The sequence below is a fragment of the Panulirus ornatus genome, chromosome 10 (genome assembly GCF_036320965.1).
Source record: "Panulirus ornatus isolate Po-2019 chromosome 10, ASM3632096v1, whole genome shotgun sequence".
Classification (NCBI taxonomy): Eukaryota; Metazoa; Arthropoda; class Malacostraca; order Decapoda; family Palinuridae; genus Panulirus; species Panulirus ornatus.
The window spans coordinates 50,273,563-50,291,932 of record NC_092233.1 but is presented as its reverse complement, the minus strand read 5'-3'; the positions used below and the strand labels follow the sequence as shown (position 1 = coordinate 50,291,932).

The 18,370-nt window shown below is 41.9% G+C and overlaps 1 protein-coding gene across 3 annotated transcripts in view; it reads right to left on the bottom strand.

Annotated features, from left to right (window-relative positions):
- Nucleotides 1–4,832, bottom strand: part of LOC139750941 (calcium-dependent secretion activator-like) — a 553,650-nt gene extending 548,818 nt beyond the window's left edge. For all 3 annotated transcript variants that reach the window (XR_011713253.1, XM_071665864.1, XM_071665865.1), the window contains exon 1: nt 4,816–4,832. The gene's annotated coding sequence lies outside the window, so the exon portion shown is untranslated. The remainder of the gene's footprint in view (nt 1–4,815) is intronic.
- Nucleotides 4,833–18,370: the final 13,538 nt, after the last annotated feature.

Here is an 18,370-nt window from a genome sequence, read left to right as displayed (position 1 = left end):
ATAAAAACTTTTCACTGCTTCTAACAACTTGCCTCCCACACCATATTCTTAATACCTTCCACAGAGCATCTCTATCAACCCTATCATATGCCTTCTCCAGATCCATACAAGCTACATACAAATCCATTTGCTTTTCTAAGTATTTCTCACATACATTCTTCAAAGCAAACACCTGATCCACACATCCTCTACCACTTCTGAAACCACACTGCTCTTCCCCAATCTGATGCTCTGTACATCCCTTTACCCTCTCAATCAATTCCCTCCCATATAATTTACCAGGAATACTCAACAAACTTATACCTCTGTAATTTGAGCACTCACTCTTATCCCCTTTGCCTTTCTACAATGGCACTATGGACGCATTCCGCCAATACTAAGGCGCCTCACCATGAATCATACATACATTAAATAACCTTACCAACCAGTCAACAATACAGTCACCCCCTTTTTTAAGAAATTCCACTGCAATACCATCCAAACCTGCTACTTTACCGGCTTTCATCTTCCGCAAAGCTTTTAATACCTCTTCTCTGTTTACCAAATGATTTTCCCTAACCCTCTCACTTTGCACACCACCTCAAACAAAACACCCTATATCTGTCACTCTATCATCAAACACATTCAACAAACCTTCAAAATACTCACTCCATCTCCTTCTCACATCAGCACTACTTGTTATCACCTCCCCATTAGCCCCCTTCACTGAAGTTCCCATTTGCTCCCTTGTCTTACGCATTTTATTTACCTCCTTCCAGAACTTCCTTTTATTTTCCCTAAAATTTAATGATACTCTCTCACCCGAACTCTCATTTGCCCTCTTTTTCACTTCTTGCACCTTTCTCTTGACCTCTTGTCTCTTTCTTTTATACATCTCCCACTCATTTGCATTTTTTCCCTGCAAAAATCGTCCAAATGCCTCTCTCTTCTCTTTCACTAATAATCTTACTTCTTCATCCCACCACTCACTACCCTTTCTAATCAACCCACCTCCCACGCTTCTCATGCCACAAGCATCTTTTGCACAAGCCATCACTGCTTCCCTAAATACTTCCCATTCCTCCCCCACTCCCCTTACCTCCTTTGTTCTCACGTTTTTCCATGCTGTACTCAGTCTCCCCTGGTACTTCCTCACACACGTCTCCTTCCCAAGCTCACTTACTCTCATCACCCTCTTCGACCCCAACATTCTCTCTTCTTTTCTGAAAACCCATACATATATATATATATATATATATATATATATATATATATATATATATATATATATATATATATATATATATACTTATTATGCTTTGTTTCCGTCTCCCGCGTTAGTGAGATAGCGCAAGGTAACAGACGAAAGAATGGCCAAACTCTCCTACATGAACAGGTATATACATACACGTCCACATGTGCACATATACATACCTATACATTTCAACGTATACATATATATACATACACAGACATATACATATATACACACGTACATAATTCATACTGGCTGCATTTATTCATTCACAGTGCCTTCCTGCCACACATGAAATGACACCCCCCCCCCCTTCTCCTGCACGTGGTAGCACTAGTAAAAGACAACATAGGCAACATTCGTTCACACTCATTCTTTAGCTATCATATATAATGCACTGAAACCACAGCTCCCTTTCCACATTCAGGGCCCACAAAACTTTCCATGGTTTACCCCAGACGCTTCACATGCCCTGGTTCAATCCATTGACAGCAAGTCGTTCAAATTCACTCTATTCCTTGCATGCCTTTCGCCCTCCTGCATGTTCAGCCCCTGATCACTCAAAATTTTTTCAATCCATCTTTCCAGCTCCAATTTGGTCTCCCACTTCTCATTCCCTCCACCTCTGACACATATATCCTCTTGGTCAATCTTTCCTCACTCATTCTCTCTATGTGACCAAACCATTTCAATACACCCTCTTTTACTCTCTCAACCACACTCTTTATTACCACACATCTTTCTTAACCTTTCATTACTTACCCAATCAAAACATCTCACACCATATATTGTCCTCAAACATCTCATTTCCAACACATCCATCCTCCTCCGCACAACGCTATCTATAGCCCATGCCTTGCAACCATATAACATTGTTGGAACCACTATTCCTTCAAACATACCCATATTTGCTTTCTGAGATAATGTTCTTACCTTCCATGCATTCTTCAATGCTCCCAGAACCTTCACCCCCTCCCCCACCGTGTGACTCACTTCCACTTCCACCCGCTGCCAAATCCACTCCCAGATATCTAAAACACTTCACTTCCTCCCGTTTTTCTCCATTCAAACTTATCTCCCAATTGACTCGTCTCTCAACCCTACTGTACCTAATAACCTTCCTCTTATTCACATTTACTCTCAGATTACTTCTTTCACACACTTTACCAAACTCAGTAACCAGGTTCTACAGTTTCTCTCACGAATCAGCCACCAGCGCTGAATCATCAGCAAACAACAACTGACTTACTTGCCCCTCTTTCCAAAACTCTTGCATTCACCTCTCTAACAACCCCATGTATAAACAAATTAAACAACCATGGAGACATCACGCACCCCTGCCGCAAACCAACATTCACTCAGAACCAATCACTTTCCTCTCTTCCTACTCAAACACATACCTATATCCTTGAAAAAACTTTTCACTGTTTCTAGCAACTTGCCTCCCCCACCATATACTCTTAATACCTTCCACAGATCATCTCTATCAACTCTATCATGTGCCTTCTCCAGATCTATAAATCCATTTGTTTTTCCAAGTATTTCTCACATACATTCTTCAAAGCAAACACCTGATCCACACATCCTCTACCACTTCTGAAACCACACTGCTCTTCCCCAATCTGATGCTCTGTACATGCCTTCACCCTCTCAATTAATACCCTCCCACATAATTTCCCAAGAATACTCAACAAACTTATACCTCTGTAATTTGAGCACTCACCTTTATCCCCTTTGCCTTTGTACAATCCCCTTTCCCTTTGTACAGTGGCACTATACATGCATTCTGCCAATCCTCAGGCACTTCACCATGAGCCATACATACACTGAATATCCTCACCAACCAGTCAACAACACCTTTTTTAATAAATTCCACAGCTTTCACTGCCTCTTCTCTGTTTACCAAACCATTCTCCCTGACCCTCTCACTTCACACACCACCTCGACCAAAATACCTTATATCTGCCACTCTAAAATCTAAAACATTCAACAAACCTTGAAAATACTCACTCCATCTCCTTCTCACACCACCACTACCTGTTATCATCTCCCCATTAGCCCCTTTCACCGATGTTCCCATTTGTTCCCTTGTCTTACGCACTTTCTTACCTCCTTCAAAAACATCTTTTTATTCTCCCTAAAATTTAATGATACTCTCTCACCCCAACTCTCATTTGCCCTCTTTTTCACCTCTTCACCTTTCTCTTGACATCCTGCTTTTTCTTTTATACATTTCCCAGTCATTTGCACTATTTCCCTGCAAAACTCGTCCAAATGCCTCTCTCTTCTCTTTCACTAATACTCTTACTTCTTCATCCCACCACTCACTACCCTTTCTAATCTGCCCACCTCCCACGCTTCTCATGCCACAAGCATCTTTTGCACAAACCACCACTGCTTCCCTAAATACATCCCACTCCTCCACCACTCCACTTATGTCCTTTGCTCTCACCTTTTTCCATTCTGCACTCAGTCTCTCCTGGTACTTCCTCACACAAGTCTCCTTCCCAAGCTCACTTACTCTCACCACTCTCTTCACCCTAACATTCTCTCTTCTTTTCTGAAAACCTCTACAAATCTTCACCTTTGCCTCCACAAGCTAATGATCAGACATCCCTCCAGTTGCACCTCTCAGCACATCAACATGCAAAAGTCTCTCTTTCACGTGCCTATCAATTAACATGTAATCCAATAATGCTCTCTGGCCATATCTCCTACTTTTATACATATACTTACGTATATCTCTCTTTTTCAACCAGGTACTCCCAATCACCAGTCCTTTTTCAGGACACACACACACACACACACACACACACACATATATATATATATATATATATATATATATATATATATATATATACATACATATATACATGGAAATTTTTGTGGGGCCTGGATGTGGAAAGGAAGCTGTGGTTTCCGTGCATTATACATGACAGCAAGAGACTGAGTGTGAACGAATGTGGCCTTTGTTGTCCTTTCCTAGCGATAGCTTGTGCGTGTGCGGGGGGCTTGTCATTTCATGTGGCGGGGTAGCTACGAGAATGAATAAAGGCAGCACTATGAATTATGTATATGTGTATATATGTATTTTGTCTGTGTATGAATATATAGGTATACGTTGAAATGTATAGGTATGTATATGTGCGTGTGTGGACATGTATGTATATATATGTACACGTTGAAATGTATAGGTACGTATCTGTGCGTGTGTGGACTTGTATGTACATACATGTGTATGTGGGTGGGTTGGGCCATTCTTTCGTCTGTTTCCTCGCACTACTTCGCAAACTCGGGAGACAGCAACAAAGTGTAATATATAAATAGAAATATGAATATATATATATATATATATATATATATATATAGAGAGAGAGAGAGAGAGAGAGAGAGAGAGAGAGAGAGAGAGAGAGAGAGAGAGAGAGAGAGAGAGATAAATAGCTAAAAGAACATAATTACAACTACAACATCAATATACCAAATGGTAGACTTTGATGTAATTTACTAGACAAAGAACTAATCATCCATGCAACAAGAATTACAAGACAACAAAATTTACATGCAACAAAAAAGTTTACCTTGAAGAGTAGTGTCTCCTCCTATGGATTAGAAAATGGTAAAGAGTTATTTGTTTATATATACAGATATATTATTTCATACATATTTGCCATTTCCACATTAGCGAAGTAATATTAAGAACAGAGGACCGAGCCTTGGAGTGAATATCCTCATTTGGCCCTCTGCCCTGTTCCCTTTTTTTTGAAAATCAAAAATGGGAGGGGAGAATTTCTAGCCCCATGCTCCCTCCCCTTTTAGTCGCCTGCTACGACATGCAGGGAATACGTGAAAAGTATTCTTTCTCCCCTATCCAGGGATAAACATATATATATATATATATATATATATATATATATATATATATATATATATATATATATCTTTATTATACTTTGTCGCTGTCTCCCGCGATAGCGAGGTAGCGCAACAAAACAGACAAAAGAATGGCCCAACCCACCCACAGAAACATGTATATACATAAACGTTCACACACACACATATACATACCTATACATTTCAACATATATGTACATATACATACACAGACGTATACATATATACACATGTACATATTCATATATGCTGCCTTCATCCATTCCCACCACCATCCTGCCACACATGAAATGGCATTCCCCCCCCCCCCCCCCCCCCCCCCCGTGCACGCGAGGTAGCGCTAGGAAAAGACAACAAAGGCCACATTTGTTCACACTCTCTAGCTGTCATGTATAATGGACTGAAACCACAGCTCCCCTTCCATATCCAGGCCTTACAAAACTTTCAATGGCTTACCCCAGACACTTCCCATGCCCTGGTTCAATCCACTGACTGCACGTCAACCCCAGTATAACACATTGTTCCGATTCACTCTATTCCTTGCACACCTTTCACCCTTCTGTATGTTCAGGCCCTGATCACTCAAAATCATTCTACCTCCAATTTGGTCTTCCATTTCTCCTCATTCCCTCCACCTCTGACACAGATATCCTCTTTGTCAATCTTTCCTCACTCATTCTCTCCATGTGACGAAACCACTTCAACAGACACTCTTCTGCTCTCTTAATCACTCTTTTTATTACCACACATCTCTCTTACCCTTCTATTACTTACTCGATCAAACCACCTCACACCACATATTGTCCTCAAACTTCTCATTTCCAACAGATCCACCCTCATCCGCACAACCCTATCTACAGCCCATGCCTAGCAACCATATTAGATATACAGCCATATATATACATTTATGTTTATTACACTTGGCTACTGTCTCCCATGTCAGCAAGGTAGCGCAAGGAAACAGACGAGGAATGGCCCAACCCACCCACCTACACATGCATATACATAAACGTCTATGCACGCACATATACACTTCAACATATACATACATATATATACAAAGATATATATATTACCCTTGAGCTTCGTTTCACTCAGTTTTGGCTCTGAGTGAAACGAAGCTCAAGGGTAAAGGGGAAGAGTGACTTGGGAATGTCTTGGGAGTAAAGTCAGGGGTTAGTGAGAGGACAAGAGCAAGGGAAGGAGTAGCAGTACTCCTGAAACAGCTCCTGAAACAGGAGTTGTGGGAGTATGTGATAGAATGTAAGGAAGTAAATTCTCGATTAATATGGGTAAAACTGAAAGTTGATGGAGAGAGATGGGTGATTATTGGTGCATATGCACCTGGGAATGAGAAGAAAGATCATGAGAGGCAAGTGTTTTGGGAGCAGCTGAATGAGTGTGTTAGTGGTTTTGATGCATGAGACCGGGTTATAGTGATGGGGGATTTGAATGCAAAGGTGAGTAATGTGGCAGTTGAGGGAATAATTGGTATACATGGGGTGTTCAGTGTTGTAAATGGAAATGGTGAAGAGAGTGTAGATTTATGTGCTTAAAAAGGACTGGTGATTGGGAATACCTGGTTTATAAAGCGAGATATACATAATTATACGTATGTAAGTAGGAGAGATGGCCAGAGAGTGTTATTGGATTACGTGTTAATTGACAGGCGCATGAAAGAGGGACTTTTGGATGTTAATGTGCTGAGAGGTGCAACTGGAGGGATGTCTGATCATTATCTTGTGGAGGCTAAGGTGAAGATTTGTATGGGTTTTCAGGAAAGAAGAGTGAATGTTGGGGTGAAGAGGGTGGTGAGAGTAAGTGAGCTTGGGAAGGAGACTTGTTGAGGAAGTACCAGGAGAGACTGAGTACAGCATGTAAAAAGGTGAGAACAATGGAAGTAAGGGGAGTGGGGGAGGAATGGGATGTATTTAGGGAATCAGTGATGGATTGCGCAAAAGATGCTTGTGGCATGAGAAGAGTGGGAGGTGGGTTGATTAGAAAGGGTAGTGAGTGGTGGGATGAAGAAGTAAGAGTATTAGTGAAAGAGAAGAGAGAGGCATTTGGACAATTTTTGAAGGGAAAAAATGCATTTGAGTGGGAGATGTATAAAAGAAAGAGACAGGAGGTCAAGAGAAAGGTGCAAGAGGTGAAAAAGAGGGCAAATGACAGTTGGGGTGAGAGAGTATCATTAAATTTTAGGGAGAATAAAAAGATGTTCTGGAAGGAGGTAAATAAAGTGCGTAAGACAAGGGAGCAAATGGGAACTTCAGTGAAGGGTGCAAATGGGGAGGTGATAACAAGTAGTGGTGATGTGAGAAGGAGATGGAGTGAGTATTTTGAAGGTTTGTTGAATGTGTTTGATGATAGAGTGGCAGATATAGGGTGTTTTGGTCGAGGTGGTGTGCAAAGTGAGAGGGTTAGGGAAAATGATTTGGTAAACAGAGAAGAGGTAGTAAAAGCTTTGTGGAAGATGAAAGCCGGCAAGGCAGCAGGTTTGGATGGTATTGCAGTGGAATTTATTAAAAAAGGTGGTGACTGTATTACTGACTGGTTGGTAAGGTTATTTGATGTATGTATGAGTCATGGTGAGGTGCCTGAGGATTGGCGGAATGCGTGCATAGTGCCATTGTACAAAGGCAAAGGGGATAAGAGTGAGTGCTCAAATTACAGAGGTATAAGTTTGTTGAGTATTCCTGGTAAATTATATGGGAGGGCATTGATTGAGAGGGTGAAGGCATGTACAGAGCATCAGATTGGGGAAGAGCAGTGTGGTTTCAGAAGTGGTAGAGGATGTGTGGATCAGGTGTTTGCTTTGAAGAATGTATGTGAGAAATACTTAGAAAAGCAAATGGATTTGTATGTAGCATTTATGGATCTCGAGAAGGCATATGATAGAGTTGATAGAGATGCTCTGTGGAAGGTATTAAGAATATATGGTGTGGGAGGCAAGATGTTAGAAGCAGTGAAAAGTTTTTATCGAGGATGTAAGGCATGTGTACGTGTAGGAAGAGAGGAAAGTGATTGGTTCTCAGTGAATGTAGGTTTGCGGCAGGGGTGTGTGATGTCTCCATGGTTGTTTAATTTGTTTATGGATGGGGTTGTTAGGGAGGTGAATGCAAGAGTTTTGGAAAGAGGGGCAAGTATGAAGTCTGTTGGGGATGAGAGAGCTTGGGAAGTGAGTCAGTTGCTGTTCGCTGATGATACAGCGCTGGTGGCTGATTCATGTGAGAAACCGCAGAAGCTGGTGACTGAGTTTGGTAAAGTGTGTGAAAGAAGAAAGTTAAGAGTAAATGTGAATAAGAGCAAGGTTATTAGGTACAGTAGGGTTGAGGGTCAAATCAATTGGGAGGTAAGTTTGAATGGAGAAAACCTGGAGGAAGTAAAGTGTTTTAGATATCTGGGAGTGGATCTGGCAGCGGATGGAACCATGGAAGTGGAAGTGGATCATAGGGTGGGGGAGGGGGCGAAAATCCTGGGAGCCTTGAATGTGTGGAAGTCGAGAACATTATCTCGGAAAGCAAAAATGGGTATGTTTGAAGGAATAGTGGTTCCAACAATGTTGTATGGTTGCGAGGCGTGGGCTATGGATAGAGTTGTGCGCAGGAGGATGGATGTGCTGGAAATGAGATGTTTGAGGACAATGTGTGGTGTGAGGTGGTTTGATCGAGTAAGTAACGTAAGGGTAAGGGAGATGTGTGGAAATAAAAAGAGCGTGGTTGAGAGAGCAGAAGAGGGTGTTCTGAAATGGTTTGGGCACATGGAGAGAATGAGTGAGGAAAGATTGACCAAGAGGATATATGTGTCGGAGGTGGAGGGAACGAGGAGAAGTGGGAGACCAAATTGGAGGTGGAAAGATGGAGTGAAAAAGATTTTGTGTGATCGGGGCCTGAACATGCAGGAGGGTGAAAGGAGGGCAAGGAATAGAGTGAATTGAATCGATGTGGTATACCGGGGTTGACGTGCTGTCAGTGGATTGAATCAGGGCATGTGAAGCGACTGGGGTAAACCATGGAAAGCTGTGTAGGTATGTATATTTGCGTGTGTGGACGTATGTATATACATGTGTATGGGGGTGGGTTGGGCCATTTCTTTCATCTGTTTCCTTGCGCTACCTCACAAACACGGGAGACAGCGACAAAGCAAAAAAAAAAAAATATATATGTATACACAAATGTACATATCCATACTTGGTACCTTCATCCATTCCTGTCACCACCCTGCCACACACGTAAAAGAATCCCCCTCCATTGAGGCAGCTCCAGGAAAGAACAAAAAGGCAACATTTGTTCACACTCAGTCTCTAGCTGTCATATGTAATACATCGAAACCACAGCTCCCTTTCCACATCCAGGCCTCACAGACCATTCCATGATTTACCCCAGACGCTTCACATGCCCTGGTTCAATCCATTCACAGCAAGTCGGCCCCAGTATACCACATCGTTCCAATTCACTCTATTCCTTGCACGCCTTTCACAATCATGTATGTAATGGTCCCGATCACTCAAAATCTTTTTCAATCCATCCTTCCACCTCCAATTTGGTCTCCCACTTCTTCCCTCCACCTCTGACACATATATCCTTTTTGTCAATCTTTCATCACTCATTCTCTTCATGTGTCTAAACGATTTCAACACATCCTCTTCTACTCTCTCAACCACACTTTTTATTACCACACATCTCTCTTACCCCTTTATTACTTACTATATCAAACCACCTCACACCACATAATGTCCTTAAACATCTCATTTCAAACACATCCACCCTCCTCTGCACAACCCTATAACTCATGCCTCACCAAATAACATTGGTGGAACCACTACTCCTTCAAACATACCCATTTTTGCTTTCCGAGATAACATTCTTTCCTTCCACACATTCTTCAACGCTCCCAGAACCTTCTCTCCCTCCCCCACCCTGTGACTCACCTCCACTTCCATGGTTCCATCTGCTGCTAAGACCACTCCCAGATATCTAAAACACTTCACTTCCTCCAGTTTTTCTCCATTCAAACTTACCTCCTAATCAACTTGTCCCTCAACCCTACTGAACCTAATATTCTTGCTCTTATTCAAATTCACTCTCAACATTCTTTTTCACACACTTTACCAAACTCAATCATCAACTTCTGCAGTTTCTTACTTGAATCAGCCACCAGTGCTGTATCATCAGCGAAAAACAACTGACTCACTTCTCAGGCCCTCTCATCCGCAACAGACTGCATACTTGCCCCTCTCTCCAAACCTCTTGCACTCACCTCCTAACCACTCCATCCATAAACAAATTAAACTAACAAGAGATTAAACACCCCTGCCAAAAACTGACATTCACTGGGAACCAATCACTTTCCTCTCTTCCTACTCGTACACATGCCTTACATCCTTGGTAAAAACTTTTCACCACTTCTAGCAACTTACCTCCCACACCATATACTCTTAAAACCTTCCACAAAGCATCTCTATCAACCTAATCATATGCCTTCTCCAGATACATAAATGCTACATACAAATCCATGTTTTCTAAGTATTTCTCACATACATTCTTCTAGGGAAACACCTGATCCACACATCCTCTTCCACTTCTGAAACCACACTGCTCTTCCCCAATCTGATGCTCTGTACATTCCTTTACCCTCTCAATCAATACCCTCCCATACAATTTTCCAGGAATACTCAACAAACCTATGCCTCTCTAGTTTGAACACTCACTTTTATCCCCTTTGCCTTTACACAATGGCACTATGCATGCATTACGCCAATCCTCGGGCAATTCACCATGATCCATACATACATTGAATATCCTTACCAACCAATCAACAACACAATCACCCCCTTTTCTTTTTTATACATTCAACTGCAATACCATCAAAACCCACCTCGATGCTGGCTTTCATCTTCCGCAAAGCTTTCACTACCTGTTATCTGTTTACCAAATCATTCTCGCTGACCCTCTCACTTCACACACCACCCCAACCAAAACACCCTATATCTGCCACTCTATCATCAAACACATTTAACAAACCTTTTAAATATTCACTCCATCTCATTCTCACTTCATCACATGTTATTACCTCCCCAGTTGCCCTTTCACCAATGTTCCCATTTGTTCTCTTGTCTTACTCACATTATTTACCTCCTTCCAAAACATCTTTTATTCTCCCTAAAATTAAATGATACTCTCTCACCCCAACTCTCATTTACCCTCTTTTTCACCTCTTCCACCTTTCTCTTTCTTGAAGGTTTGTTGAATGTGTTTAATGATAGAGTGGCAGATATAGGGTGCTTTGGTTAGGGTGGTGTGCAAAGTGAGAGGGTTAGGGAGGATGGTCTGGTGAACAAAGAAGAGGTAATGAAAGCTTTGCAGAAGATGAAAGCCAGCAAGGCGTTGGGTTTAGATGGTACAGCAGTGAAATTCATTAAAAAAGGGGGTGACTGTGATGTTGATTGGTTGGTAAGGATATTCAAAGTATGTATGGATCATGCTGATGTGCCTCAGGATCGGCAAAAGGCATACATAGTGCCATTGTGCGAAGGCAAAGGGGATAAAGGTGAGTGTTCAAAATATGGAGGCATATGTTTCTTGAGTATTCTTGGAAATTATATGGGAGGGTATTGATTGAGAGGGTTAAGGCATGTACAGAGCATCAGATTGGGGAAGAGCAGTGTGGTTTCAGAAGTGGCAAAGGGTGTGGATCAGGTGTTTGCTTTGAAGAACGTATGTGAGAAATACTTAGAAAAACAGATGGATTTGTATGCAGCATTTATGGATCTCAAGAATGCATATGATAGGGTGGATAGAGAAGGTTTGTGGAAGGTATTAAAAGTATATGGTGTGACAGATAAGTTGCTAGAAGCATCGAAATGTTTTTACCAAGGATGTAAGGCATGTGTACGAGTAGGAAGAGAGGAAAGTGATTGGTTCCTAGTGAATCTCGGTTTGGGGCAGAGGTGTGTGATGGAGTGGTTAGGGAGATGAATGCAAAAGTTTTGGAGAGAAGGGCAAGTATGCAGTCTGTTGTGGATGAGAAGGTTTGGCAAGCGCGTCAGTTGTTGCTCGCTGATGATACAGCGCTAGTGGCTGATTCAAGTGAGAAACAGCAGAAGCTGGTGATTCAGTTTGGTAAAGTGTGTGAAGGACAAAAGTTGAGAGTAAATGTGAATAAGAGCACGGTTATTAGGTTCAGTAGGGTTGAGGGGCAAGTATATTGGAAGGTAAGTTTGAATGGAGAAAAACGGGACGAAGACAAGTGTTTTAGATATCTGGGAGAGGATTTGGCAGCGGATGTAACCATGGAAGTGGAGGTGAGTCACATGGTATGGGAGGGGTTGAAGGTTCTAGGAGCGTAGAAGAATGTGTGGAAGGTGAGAATGTTATCTTGGAAAGCAAAAATGGGTATGTTTGAAGGAATAGTGGTTCCAACAATGTTATATGGTAGCGAGGCGTGGGCTATAGATAGGGTTGTGCAGAGGAGGGTGAATGTGTTGATAATCAGATGTTTAAGGGCAACATATTGTGTGAGGTGGTTTGATTGACTAAGTAATGAAAAAGTAAGAGAGATGTGTGGTAATAAAAAGAGTGTGGTTGAGAAAGCAGAAGAGAGTGTGTTGAAATGGTTTGGTCACATGGAGAGAATCAGTGAGGAAAGATTGACAAAGAGGATATATGTGTCAGAGGTGGAGGGAACGAGAAGTGGGAGACCAAATTGAAGGTGGAAGGATGGCGTGAAAAAGAATTTGAGCGATCGGGGCCTGAACATGCACAAGGGGTAAAGGTGTGCAGGGAATAGAGTGAATTGGAACAATGTGGTATACCTGGCTCAATATGCTGTCAATGGATTGAACCAGGGTATGTGAAGAGTCTGGGGTAAACCATGGAAAGTTTTGTGAGGCCTGGATGTGGAAAGGGAGCTGTAGTTTCGGTGCATTACACATGACAGCTAAAGACTGAGCGTAAATGAATGAGGCTTTTGTTGTCTTTCCTAGCGCTACCTCGCACACATGTGGGGGGAAGGGGTTGTTATTTCATGTGTGGCAGGGTGGCAACAGGGTTGAAAAAGGGCAGACAGTGTGAATTATGTATATGTATATGTATGTATATGACGGTGTGTGTATATATATGTATACATTGAGATGTATAGGTATGTATATGTGCATGTGTGGACATGTATGTATATAGATGTGTACGTGGTTGGGTGGGGCCATTCTTTCGTCTGTTTCCTTGCGCTACCTCACTATATATATATATAGGGGAGAAAGAATACTTCCCACACATTCCTCATGTGTCGTAGAAGGTGAGTAAAGGGGACGGGAGCAGGGAGCTGGAAACCCTCCCCTCCTTGTATCTTAACTTTCTAAAAGGGGAAACAGAAAAAGGAGTCACGTGGGGAGTGTTCATCCTCCTCGAAGGCTCAGATTGGGGTGTCTAAATGTGTGTGGATGTAACCAAGATGAGAAAAAAGGAGAAATAGGTAGTACGTTTGAGGAAAGGAACCTGGATGTTTTGGCTCTGAGTGAAACGAAGCTTAAGGGTAAAGGGGAAGAGTGGTTTGGGAATATCTTGGGAGTAAAGTCAGGGGTTAGTGAGAGGACAAGAGCAAGGGAAGGAGTAGCACTACTCCTGAAACAGGAGTGGTGGGAGTATGTGATAAGAGTGTAAGAAAGTAAACTCCACATTGATATGGGTAAAACTGAAAGTGGATGTAGAGACATGGGTGATTATTGGTGTATATGCACCTAGGCATGAGAAGAAAGATCATGAGAGGAAGTGTTTTGGGAGCAGCTGAGTGAGTGTGTTAGTAGTTTTGATGCATGAGACCGGGTTATAGTGATGGGTGATTTGAATGCAAAGGTGAGTACTGGGGAAGTTGAGGGAATAATTGGTGTACACGGGGTGTTCAGTGTTGTAAATGGAAATGGTGAAGAGCTTGTAAATTTATGTGCTGAAAAAGGATTGGTGATTGGGAATAACTGGTATAAAAAGAGAGATATACATAAGTATATGTATGTAAGTAGGAGAGATGGCCAGAAAGTGTTATTGGATAACATGTTAACTGATAGGCGTGCGAAAGAGAGACTTTTGGATGTTAATGTGCTGAAAGGTGCAACTGGAGGGATGTCTGATCATTATCTAGTGGAGGCGAAAGTGAAGATTTACAGAGCTTTTCAGAAAAGGAGAGAGAATGTTGGGGTGAAGAGAGTGGTATTGCAGTGGAATCTATTGAAAAAGGGGGTGACTGTGTTGTTGACTGGTTGGTAAGGTTATTTAATGTATGTATGACTTATGGTGAGGTGCCTGAGGACTGGCGGAATGCTTGCATAGTGCCATTGTACAAAGGCAAAGGAGATAAAAAAGAGTGCTCAAATTAAAGAGGTAAGAGTTTGTTGAGTATTCCTGGGAAATTATATGGGAGGGTATTGATTGAGAGGGTGAAGGCATGTACAGGGCATCAGACTGGGGAAGAGCAGTGTGGTTTCAGAAGTGGTAGAGGATGTGTGGGTCAGGTCTTTGCTTTGAAGAATATATGTGAAAAATACTTAGAAAAGCAAATGGATTTGTATATAGCATTTATGGATCTGGAGAAGGCATATGATAGAGTTGATAGAGAAGCTCTGTGGAAGGTATTAAGAATATATGGTGTGGGAGGCAAGTTGTTAGAAGCAGTGAAAAGATTTTATCGAGGATGTAAGGTATGTGTATGCATAGGAAAAGAGGAAAGTGATTGGTTCTCAGTGAATGTAGATTTGCGGCAGGGGTGTGTGATGTCTCCATGGTTGTTTAATTCATTTATGAATGGGGTTGTTAGGGAGGTGAATGCAAGAGTTTTGGAAAGAGGGGCAAGTATGCAGTCTGATGTGGATGAGAGAGCTTGGGAAGTGAGTCAGTTGTTGTTTGCTGATGATACAATGCTGGTGACTGATTCAGGTGAGAAATTGTAAAAGCTGGTGACTGAGTTTGGTAAAGTGTGCGAAAGAAGAAAGCTGAGAGTAAATGTGAATAAGGGCAAGGTTATTATGTACAGTAGGGTTGAGGGACAAGTCAACTGGGAGGTAAGTTTGAATGGAAAAAAACTGGAGGAGGTGAAATGTTTTAGAAATCTCGAAGTGGAATATGGCAGCAGATGAAACCATGGAAGCGGAAGTGAATCATAGGGTAGGGGAGGGGGCAAAAGTTTTGGGAGCATTGAAGAATGTGTGGGAGTCGAGAACATTATAGTGGAAAGCAAAACTGGGTTTGTTTGAAGGAATAGTGGTTCCAACAATGTTATATGGTTGCAAGGCATGGGCTATAGATAGAGTTGTGCAGAGGAGGGTGGACGTGCAGGAAATGAGATGTTTGATGACAATATGTGGTGTGAGGTGGTTTGATCGAGTAAGTGATAATAGGGTAAGAGAGATGTGTGGTAATTATAAGAGTGTGGTTGAGAAAGCAGAAGAGGTTGTTTTGAAATGGTTTGGTCACATGGAGAGAATGAGTGAGGAAAGATTGACAAAGAGGATGTATGTGTCAGAGGTGGAGGGAATGAGGAGAAGTGGGAGACCAAACTGGAGGTGGAAGGATGGAGTGAAGAAGATTTTGAGTGATCGGGGCCTGAACATGCAGGAGGGTGAAAGGCGTGCAAGGAATAGAGTGAATTGGAACGATGTGGTTTACTGGGGTCGACGTGCTGTCAATGGATTGAACCAGGGCTTGTGAAGCGTCTGGGATAAACGACGGAAATTTTTCTGGGGCCTGGATGTGGAAAGGGAGCTGTGGTTTCAGTGCATTATAACATGACAGCTAAAGACTGAGTGCGAACGAATGTGGTCTTTGTTGTCTTTTCCTAGCGCTACCTCGCACACATGAGGGGGGGAGGGGGTTTTCAATTCATGTGTGGTGAAGTGGCGTGGGAATAAAATAAAGGCAGCCAGTATGAATTATGTACATGTGTATATATGAATATGTCTGTGTGTGTATATATATGTATACAGTGAGATGTATTGGTATGTATATTTGCGTGGGTAGACGTGTATGTATATACATGTGTACGTGTGTGGGTTGGGCCATTCTTTCACCTGTTTCCTTGCGCTACCTCGCTAATGTGGGAGACAGCAACAAAGCAAAATAAATAAATAATATATATATATACAAACAGAAGAAGGAGTCATGCAGGGAGTGTTCATCCTCCTCAAAGGCTCAGATTGGGGTGTCTAAATGTGTGTGGGTGTAACCAAGATAAGAAAAAAGGAGAGATAGGTAGTATGTTTGAGGAAAGGAACCTGGATGTTTTGGCTCTGAGTGAAACGAAGCTTAAGGGTAAAGGGGAAGAGTGGTTTGGGAATGTCTTGGGAGTAAAGTCAGAGGTTAGTGAGAGGAAAAGAGCAAGGGAAGGAGTAGCACTAATCCTGAAACAGGAGTGGTGGGAGTATGTGATAGGGTGTAAGAAAGTAAACTCTAGATTGATATGAGTAAAACTGAAAGTGAATGGAGACAGATGGGTGATTATTGGTTCATATGCAGCTGAGTATGAGAAGAAAGATCATGAGAGGCAAGTGTTTTGGGAGCAGCTGAGTGAGTGTGTCAGTAGTTTTGATGCTCGAGACTGGGTTATATTGATGGTTGATTTGAATGCAAATGTGAGTAATGTGGCAGTTGAGGGAATAATTGGTGCACATGGGGTGTGCAGTGTGGTAAATGGAAATGGTGAAGAGCTCATAGATTTATGTGCTGAAAAAGAACTGGTGATTGTGAATACCTGGTTTACAAAGAGAAATATACTTAAGAATACGTATGTAAGTAGGGGAGATGGCCAGAGAGAGTTATTGGATTACGTGTTAATTGATAGGCCCTGCAAAAGAGAGCCTTTTGGATGTTAATGTGCAGAGAGGTGCAACTGAGGGATGTCTGATCATTATCTTCTGGAGGCGAAGGTGAAGATATGTAGAGGTTTTCAGAAGAGAGGGGAGAATGTTGGGATGAAGAGAGTGGTAAGAGTAAGTGAGCCTGCAAAGGAAGTTTGTGTGAGGAAGTATCAGGAGAGACTGAGTACAGAATGGAAAAAGGTGACACCAATGGATGTAAGGGGAGTGGGGGAGGAATGGGATGTATTTAGGGAAGCAGTGATGGCTTGCGCAAAAGATGCTTGTGGCATGAGAAGCGTGAGATTTGGGCAGATTAGAAAGGGTAGTGAGTGGAGGGATGAAAAAGTAAGATTATTAGTGAAAGAGAAGAGAGAGGCATTTGGACGATTTTTGCAGGGAAATAATGCAAATGACTGGGAGATGTATAAAAGAAAGAGGCAGGAGGTGAAGAGAAAGGTGGAAGAGGTGAAAAAGAGGGCAAATGAGAGTTGGGGTGAGAGAGCATCATTTAATTTTAGGAAGGATAAAAAAAAATGTTTTGGAAGGAGGTAAATAAAGTGCATAAGATAAGGGAACAAATGGGAACATCAGTTTAGGGGGCTAATGGGGAGGTGATAACAAGTAGTGGTGATGTAAGAAGGAGATGAAGTGAGTATTTTGAAGGTTTGTTGAATGTGTTTGATGATACAGTGCCAGATATAGGGTGTTTTGGTCAAGGTGGTGTGCAAAGTGAGAGGGTTAGGGAAAATGATTTGGTAAACTGAGAAGAGGTAGCGAAAGCTTTGTGGAAGATGAAAGCCGGCAAGGCAGTGGGTTTGGATAGTATTGCAGTGGAATTTATTAAAAAAAAAAAAAAGGGTGACTTTTTTGTTGGTGGTTGGTAAGGTTATCTAATGTATATATGACTCATTGTGAGGTGCCTGAGGATTGGCAAAATGCTTGCATAGTGCCTTTGTACAAAGGCAAAGGAGATACAGGTGAGTGTTCAAGTTACAGAGGTATAAGTTTGCTGATTATTCCTTGAAAATTATATGGGAGGGTATTGATTGAGAGGGTGAAGGCATGTACAGAGCATCAGATTGGGGAAGAGCAGTGTGGTATTCAGAAGTGGTCGAGGATGTGTGGATCAGGTGTTTGCTTTTAAGAATGAATGTGAGAAATACTTAGAAAAGCAAATGGATTTGCATGTAATATTCATGGATCTGAAGAAGGCATATGATAGAGTTGATAGAGATGCTCTGTGGAAGGTATTAATAATATATGGTGTGGGAAGCAAGTTGTTAGAGGCAATGAAAAGTTTTCATCAAAGATGTAAGGCATGTGTACGAGTAGGAAGAGAGGAAAATGATTGGCTCTCAGTGAATGTTGGTTCATGGCAGGGGTGCATGATGTCTCCATGGCTG